Source organism: Nicotiana sylvestris, chromosome 11 (genome assembly GCF_000393655.2).
Source record: "Nicotiana sylvestris chromosome 11, ASM39365v2, whole genome shotgun sequence".
In the NCBI taxonomy this organism is placed as follows: domain Eukaryota; kingdom Viridiplantae; phylum Streptophyta; class Magnoliopsida; order Solanales; family Solanaceae; genus Nicotiana; species Nicotiana sylvestris.
In genome coordinates, this window is record NC_091067.1 from 157412051 (window position 1) to 157421538 (window position 9488).

Genomic DNA, 9488 nt, shown 5'->3' on the forward strand with positions numbered 1-9488 from the left:
TATAGAACTCAGCAATAAAATTTCTTTGATTAAAATTTGGATTAGGATTATTTTGAAGCACAAATGATTTTTACATGAAGCTCTTTTCTTGTTTTCTTCATGTATTTGTTGGAAATTCAATTCTTGGTCAATTGCAGTTTTGGATAAGTAAAGTTGCTATTTTGGGAAAAGCCAAGTTTCAATCTTGTGATTAATTGAGAGGAGTGGCTGTCAGAAGAATCTTTTCCTATTCCTTTTATTTTGGTGTGGATGGAAAAGTGTTTTCTGGTTGAAAAGTTAATGCCCTTTGTTACTTTTTGTAGATGCGGAAATTGGTAATATCTTATTAACCCTACATGCATATCGAAGTGCTTTCTGGATGAGAAGTTTAAATTTTAAGCAGGGGTTGTCCGTCTATAAAGCAGGTAAACCAATTGCTTTAGACCCCACTTTTGTGGAGGCCCCATTTTTTTTATATCAAATAGGCTATATATAAATTTTTAAGATTTTTATATGTGAAATGAAATTTTTTTGATTTCTTTATTTAATAAATAAAGAGATGAAGGATTTGCAACTGTTTTGATTTCTGCCAAAAATATTGCATTTGAAATTAATATCGAACTCGAATTTCATAAGAAACGTGTAATATATAGGAAGAAATAATTTGAGAAGAATATTAATAGTGAAATCTCAAAATTTCTCGAAGAGTTCTTTATGGTTCATTACTTTTTATACATACTCCCTCTGGTCCATAATAAATGACTTTTTAACATTTGTTGTGCCCCTTAAGAAAATACTGACCCCTAGAACAAAAATGTATTTTGACTAAATTATCCTTAATTAAAATTTATATGTTGTTAACTTGGCATATTGAAATATGTAAATAAAGGCAAATTTTGAAAAAATAAAGTTAATTCCTTCTCGATTATATAAAAGGACACTTATTTTGGACCAAAATAAAAGCCAAAAAAGTCATTTATTATGGACTGGAGAGAGTAGTACACAAGGTTATTTTTTCACTTTAAAATAGATTTGAACAATTTGAGGCATATGAAAATATTTTTGATTTTCTATTTAGCGGTAAAAACTGAGATCACTTTGAAAAAAGATTGCTTCATTTTGAATGCTCCTTAAATCATAATAATCAACCCGATATTGATAGTTTAGACTTATTTTTTGAATTAAAAATATTTTTAAAAATAGTATAATTAGAAGATAACAATTTAATTGATATACTCAATCAAATAAAAAGATTTGATTATTTTCCAAATACCTATATGATTTATAGAATAATGTTAATAACTCCTATTACCGTTGCTTCAGCGGAAAAAAGTGTTTCAAAATTAAAATTAATAAAACCTTACCTAAGATCAAAATTGTCTCAAAGATATTAAATGAATTAGATATATTGTCAATTGAGAAAGACTTATTAAGAGATATTGATTATAAAAATTTAATAATAATTTTGCATCTAAAAAAAGTTAGAAAATAGGCCCCTCATACAGTTTGGCTTTAGGCCACGAAATTGATTGGGCCGCCCCTGATTTTAAACCCTCTGTCACTTTTTGTAGTTGGTAGTATCTGATTAAATCTGCACTAAGTGGTGTGTACATTTTCTGAAATAACTTTAAATTCGACCATTCTTATATGAATGGTCCATGCTGGATGATATGGATTTGTACTCTAGGTCTTGAAATATTGAGTTGATCATATTTAGATAAATCTAAATCCTACCGGTTATAGCTACAGTAACAAAAGTTGTATTCATTCTTAATATTTATAAGATAAAATTTTCTTATGAGGTTTGAATGGCTACAAGTCGTGCACCTACCAATAATTTTACTTGGTCATGAGTTTGTCTGAAGTTGCCAATTGACTTTTGAGGCTTAGGTTTAGGATTCAAACAAGGGGTTTGTTGTGTAGACTGGGATTCAAATAAGGAGTGTGTTGCCAAGACTGGTATTCAAATAACAAAAGTTACCTACTATGGATATATGACCATATCCTGACCTTATCATTACTTTGTCATCTTTTCTCCCTTATTAAAAGTAAATCTATTTAAATTGTAATTTTCATAGTGTAGCCTCTAGTTGAATCATACAAACTCTTTAGTTTACATAGAAAATGATGGTGCATTCCCAGCTGCTGTACCATTTAAGAAAGGCGATATCTAGGTTGGCAGAAATCTTCATCAAGCAATTCGAGGAAAGTCCTAGCATGACTTGGTGTGGAAGTGCCAAACATAACTTTGTCGGGATGCTGGTGGAGTGGTGAACAATGCCCTTTTAGAGACTGTAAGCACTCACATACTGTATAGCAAAGCCCGGGAAAGTTTGATATATCTCTTACATGACAGCACCATGTGTCTTCATTGGCATGCGATATACATTGTTATTTCAGATAAATAGACCGTCAGTGCCTATTAACAATCCCATTTCGGAGGAATTTTCAAGAGAATCGGCTTAGATATATTAAGGTCATCCCGTCTTTTTTTTTGGCATGATCCGAATTATACAAATGGAACGAACAAAATACGCAATTTCTATAAACGACTCTATTCATAAAGATACTAGGGGTCTTTGTGTTCTTGATTCTCCATGTGACATATTATTATATCTTCTGTTCATGGGTCTCAGAATAATACGCAGTTGATCAAGTTTATCCGAAAGGAATATTGAGATTATTAACATATTTTCATTGCCTTCATTTACATGTAAATTGACCCATGACCAGATCAGCTGGTATACATTGATGATTTTGCCCACACTGGCACCAGATGACGTTATATACGCACCATCACCTGATCAGCTGGTATACATTGATGTTTTGCCCACAGTGGCCTAGATGATATGACGGGATGCCCCTAGAGGCTTGATGATGTTATGTACGTACAGACCTATGCATTACATGACATTTATATGCATATGCATAACATTATAAATATTTCATGATATACAAAGCTATCCAGACTTAAAAGTTGAGTTCTTTACTTCACGTTTCTTCCATGTCCTTTATATACTGATTTACATGCTTTACAAACTCAGTATATTATTCGTACTGACGTCCGTTTATTAGGGACGCTGCATTCATGCCTGCAGGTATAAACAATCAGTTTGGCGAACCCTCATAGTAGACGAGGTCAGCATTCATTGAAGGATCGGTAACACCCCACCTCATTCGGAGTGTAGCCGAGTCTATAAGTCATCGTGTCAGAGTTTGCTACAGACTTATGGGTAGTACCCTATCCCATTTGATCTCTAATAATCTTAGAGGATCTGTAGATAGAGGTTTAGTTTGTACAGTATGTCAAAGGCCTTGACGACCCATATGTATTTATGTTTTAAGAACGATTGTTTATTGATACAGTGTTGCCCATTTATAGTTATACATTACGAGTTGTGGTCAAGTTGGACCATGATAGTTACAAAGAAAAAAAGAGTTGCAGAGTGGTTTGGTTAGGCCAGCACGGAACCAGGTGTCAGTCACGCCTCCCCAGGTTCAGGGCGTGATAAAAACCCTTATCAAGTAACTCCTGTAGCTGCTCCTTTAATTCTTTCAATTCTGGTGGGGCCATCCGATATGGTGGAATAGAAATTAGCTGAGTGTCCGACAATAAATCAATACCAAAATCAATATCTCTATCGGGTGGCATACCCGGATCAGCTGGAAACACATCAGGATAATCCCTCACTACTGGGACTGAATCAAATGTAGGGGTATCAATACTGACATCTCTCACATAGGCTAGATACGTGTCAGACCCCTTCTCAACCATTCGTTGAGCCTTAAGAAAAGAAATAACTCTGTTAGATGTATAATCTAAAGTACCCCTCCACTCTACTTGCGGTACACATGGCATAGCCAGCATCACGGTCTTGGCGTGACAATCAAGAATAGCATAATGGGACGACAACAAGTCCATGCCCAATATAACATCAAAATCTACCATGCTGAGCAATAAAAAATCAGCTCTAGTCTCAAAACCACTAATAAAAATCAAACACGACCGATAAACACGATCCACAAGAAGAGAATCTCCCACAGAAATAGAAACATTAACAGGGGAACTCAAAGAATCCCGGGATACGCCCAAAAGTGGGGCAAAATAAGAGGACACATATGAATAAGTGGAGCTTGGATCGAATAGAACCGATGCATCTCTATGACAGACCGGAACAATACATGTAATAACAGAATCAGAAGCAATAGCCTCTGTACGAGCAAGAAAAGCATAGTATTGGGCCTGGCCTCCCCATCTAGGGTGACCTCTACCTCCCAACCTCCACCTCTAGGTGGCTGGGTAGGTGGAGTGGTAGCTGGTGTTGTGATCATAGATTGAGAACTCTGTGGAGCACACTGTGGCTGAGAATTCTGTGGAGGTGCACCCCTCCCAAGTCCGGGGCAATACCTCACCACATGGAGAGTGTTGCTACATTCAAAATAAGCTCTGGATAGATGTGGCAGCATTGACTGGCTCGGGCCAGGTCTGTTGTACTGACCAGTGATGGCACCCCGTGCAGGAGGCACACTAGATACTGGAGGTGTATAATAAGGCTCCTGAGGTCTAGGAGCAGCTGGAATACCACTGGTTGCTGGAAGAGCTGAATGAACGAGGCAACTCGCATAACCCCTACCATGACGAACTGCAGCTAGGGCACGAGCACCAGAATAGTTGCCCGACTCTCGAGACTTCTTGGCCTCTCTCTCCTCTTTATTACGGAAAAGCATGCACTCTACTCTCCTAGCAATGCTCACAACCTGCTGATAAGCAATATCCATCTCCAACTCTTGGGCCATGCTAGACCTGATGCTGGGAATGATCCCCTCAATAAACCGACGAACTCTCTCACGAACTGTAGAAACCAAAGCTGACACATGTCTAGCCAAGTCACTAAAATGGACCACATACTCCAAAACAGTTATAGTACCCTGGCGCAAATTCTCAAACTCCGCGCGCCATGTATCTCTGAGGCTCTAGGGAACATACTCCCCCAAGAACATATCCGAGAACTAAGTCCAAGCGAGTGAAGCTGCTTCGGCAGGACTATCCAACTCATTTGCCCGCTACCACTAATAAGTTGCTCCCCTAAGTTGAAATGCAGTGAAAGAAACCCTACTAGCCTCCGCAATACCCATGGTACGGAGGATACGCTGGCACTCCTCAAGAAATTCTTGAGCATCCTCTAATGCTAGACCACTGAACGTAGGAGTCTTGTACTTCTTGTACCTCTCAAGCTTTCGTTGCTCCTCCTTTGAAGTTGCGACCCTAACCTCATGCTTAACTGGGGCTACATGTGATACTGGTATAACATCCGGGACCTGATCAACCGGAACCCGCTGCTCTAGGGTGCATGCTGTGGGAGTCTGTGCTCCCCCTAGCCTGAGATGTGGCTGCAGTAAGGGTAATCAACCATGCCTGAGCTAGAGTGTTGTACATAGTCATGAATTGAGCAAGAGTCTCCTAAAGAGCTGGAGTAGTGGTAGTAGGCATATCAGGTGTCTGTGCTCCGGCTGGAACTGCTGGTGGTTCCTCTATAACAACTCGTGCGGGTGCTCTGGCTGCACCATGTGCGCGTTCTCGGCCTCTACCCAGGCCCCGGCCTCTGGAGACTCTAGCAGAGGGCACGGTTCCTGGTCATCTCCGGTAGTGCGTGTCCTCACTATCTGTGAGAGAATAAAAAACAAAAGTTTAAAATGTCGAAGTCAATAATCTCACACGACAAGAAATCAGATGAAGTGGAAATTTTCCAATCAGTTCTATAGCCTCTCGAATATAAGTACAGATGCCTCCGTACCGATCCGCCAGACTCTAATAAACCAACTTATGATTCATGACTCCTATGAACCTAGATCTCTGATACCAACTTGTCACGATCCAAGTTCTTCCTCCGTGAACTGTCGTGACGGCATCTAGTCTCTATGACTAGGTAAGCCTGTCAACTTGTGGAAAAATGGATTTAAGGATACAAAACTAGCCTACTAATAGGTAAGTATGATAAAAAGAGTTTAAAATGCCTCTCGGCACATATAATAATAACACTCTCGACCGAACATAGTTGTTACACCCCATATTTTTTTACGTGAAAGTACGCCATAAATTAATGAAAGCTCAAAAATAAGGTGTTACATCCCGCATTTTTGTACGTTAAAGTTTCGTTGTAAGTTAATCGATGTAAGCTCGGGAATGAGATTATTTTGGGATTATAAGTATTATTCTATTTCAAATAAGGGATAAGTAAATTCGTGAAGGAGAAAGGGTAAGAAAATCAAAGGAAATGAATTTCGTCAAAGTTTGATAATTTGAGATAAAATATAATCTGAGCTATAATACCCGGTATTTATGGACTAGTACCATACAAAGTACCACATGACGATAATAGTAAGGTGTATAAGGTATATTAAAAGTGGGTAGTATTTTAAGTAATTTGAGATAGTTCTTAATTATATGGGTAATTAGTTAATTAGTGGTTAATGAGAGATTAATAAGTTAATCAAGTGATTACTGGATAATTGATCCAAATATTTGGATAGGTGTTACATCTTGAAATGTGGCAGCTCATTTAATGACTCTTGAATTGGGATTGAGATATGTCAAGCTTAAGTTTATCATGTGGCTTATGTTGGGACTACCTTAAAGTAAGGATAAAAATTAGGGATCTCTTAAGAAAGGATTGAAGAAAGGTAAAGTTTTTTTGGCTAAGTGTTTTCAGCCAATTCCTTACATAACAATACTATTTTTCATCTCTTAAAAAAGAGATTCCACCAAGACTTCTTAAGTGCAGAACGCTACAACCAATTGTTTAAGGAAAAAAATTCAGCCAATATTATCGTTGCATAGAAACGTTGTTGCATCAAAACTTTTCGTACGACTTGTTCTGTGTTGACGCAATTGACGTGTGTTAAGGGGTTGTCAAGAGAATCGACTCAGGTATGTTAATGCTATCCCTTCTTTCCTTTTGGCATGATCCGTACGATGCAAACGAAACGAGAAAATGCACAACTTCTATAAATGACTTTATTCATAGAAGTATTAGAAGTGCCTATATTCTTGAATTCCCATGTGTCCTATTATTTTATCATCTGTTCATGGGTCTCAAAAAAATACGTAAGTTGAAAATTTTACTTCATGATATTACTCAAAGGTATAATGGTCTTATGACATTCCAAGAGATTTTATTGACGTACTTCTCATGCATTGCATACGTGTATATTGACCCATGACCATATGGCGTTATATACGCGTATACATGTATATATATGTATATGGGATATGGAAAAAGGTTAAGACATTATATACGCACCATTACCTAATCAGTTGTTATACGTTGATGATTTGTCCACAGTAGCCGAGATGATATGATGGGATGCCCTCAGAGTTTTGATGATATTATAAGCACATGTACCTCACATGACATACATACGCATATGCATGACATTATGAGTATTTCATTATTTACAAAGTTATTCAGACTTACATGTCGAGTCCTTTACTCCATGTTTTTCTCATGTCTATCATTTACTGATTTTCATTCCTTACATGCTCGGTACATTATTTGTACTGACGTCCCTTTTGCCTGGTGACAATGCATTTCATGCTCGCAAGTCCCAATAGACAGGTCAAGAGCCCTTCAAGTAGGTTATCAGCTCAGCGGAAGATGTTGGTGTGCTCCATTTGCTGCAGAGTTGCTTGTATGGTTAGTATCATTTAGACATGTATTGTTTGGTATGGAGGGACTCTGACCCAATTTTTATAAAAATTATGTATTTTTAGAGGCTTGTAGACAGATGTCATGTACGTAAAAGATTATATGGCCTTGTTGGCCTATGTTAAGAATACAAGTGGTTATTTTGGTCTTATAGGCATGTATGTCTTATGTATAAGTTGGTATCACATGTTATATTCGACTTATCTCAGGGCAACCTTCCGGCTCAGTTATCTATGAGAGTATGATATGAAAAGATACGTTATATTGGTACTCGGTTAAGTAAGGTACCGGGTGCCCATCGCGGCCCATCGATTTGGGTCGTGACAATAGCACTCCCAAAAATCGGAATCTCATGAATCACAAGCTAAAGAAATACATAGTGTTCTAACTCTAGAAGTCTAAACAAAAGAAAATACAAGAAGTCTATTACTAAAGGGAGAATAGAGAGGTACTTCTAGGTCTGCAGACGCGAAAGATATACCTCGAAGTCTCTGGATCGCCACGCCTCATGGATAGAATGGCTGAGCAGAAGAACCTGGATCTGCACACGAAAAACATGTACAGGAAAGGGCATGAGTACACCACAGCGGTACCCAGTCAGTGTCAAGCCTAACCTCGGTCGAGTAGTGACAAGATCAGGTCGAGGCCCTACCGGTGCAAATATAATAATAGAAGTATAATAACCTCTCACAGTATAAGTAAGTGCAAAAAAACTCGTAACAGGGAAAGAATCAATTTGAAACAACAGTCAGCAATAGAGATAACGACATGGCAACTCCCGGGATATCGATCCGTAGTCCCCAAAATAAATAACAATACAGGGCAACTCCCAAAATACCGATCAGTAGTCCTAAAAGTAAATAACAGTATAGGCAACTCCCGGAATACCAATCCGTAGTCCCAAAAGTAAATAACAACATAGGGCAACTCCCGGAATATCGATTCATAGTCCCAAAAGTAAATCGTAACAACGCAACAGTGGAGACATGATTTACAACGAGAAAAGCTTACCCTTTAAAATCAAATACAAGTCAAGAAGGGAACACATAATTTACTAAACATGTTGCATAGAGTTCAGGTAGGCAGTTAAGGCAAATAAGGCAATTAAGACAGTTAAGTCACGTAAGCATGCTTTCCTAACTAAACAAGATAGTTATATATATATATATATATATATATATATATATATATATATATATGTTGCTCAATTAAAGGAAAAACATATATTTGATTAACGAAAACAGGGTTTTCCAACAAATATAGTCCGTGTACGGACTCCTCACCTCACGTACATGACGCTCATATAACAAACAACATCAAAATCCTAGGGGGAGTTCCCCCACACAAAATTAGGCAAGCCACTTACCTCAACTTGCTCCAATTTAATCCACTAGTAGGCCTTTTCCTCGATTATTCAACTCTGAATAGCTCGAATCTAGCCAAAAATAATTCGATACAGTCAACAAAAATTATAGAATCAATTTCATAAGAAGATACTACATTTTTCAATAAAAATCCGAAATTAAATAAAATATTCTCCGTGGGGCCCATGTCTTGGAACCCGACAAAAGTCACTAAATATGAAAACCCATCTAACAACGAGTCCAACCATACCAATTTTACTAAAATACGACAGCAAATCGACCCTCAAATCCCAAAAATTCACTCTATGAACTTTCTACCATCTTTCCCAATTTTCATCTCAAAAATATTAATTGGATGATGAAAACAACTATATATTCATGTATATTAACCAATTCCGAGTTAGAATCACTTACCCCGATATTTTTCCTTGAAAATCTA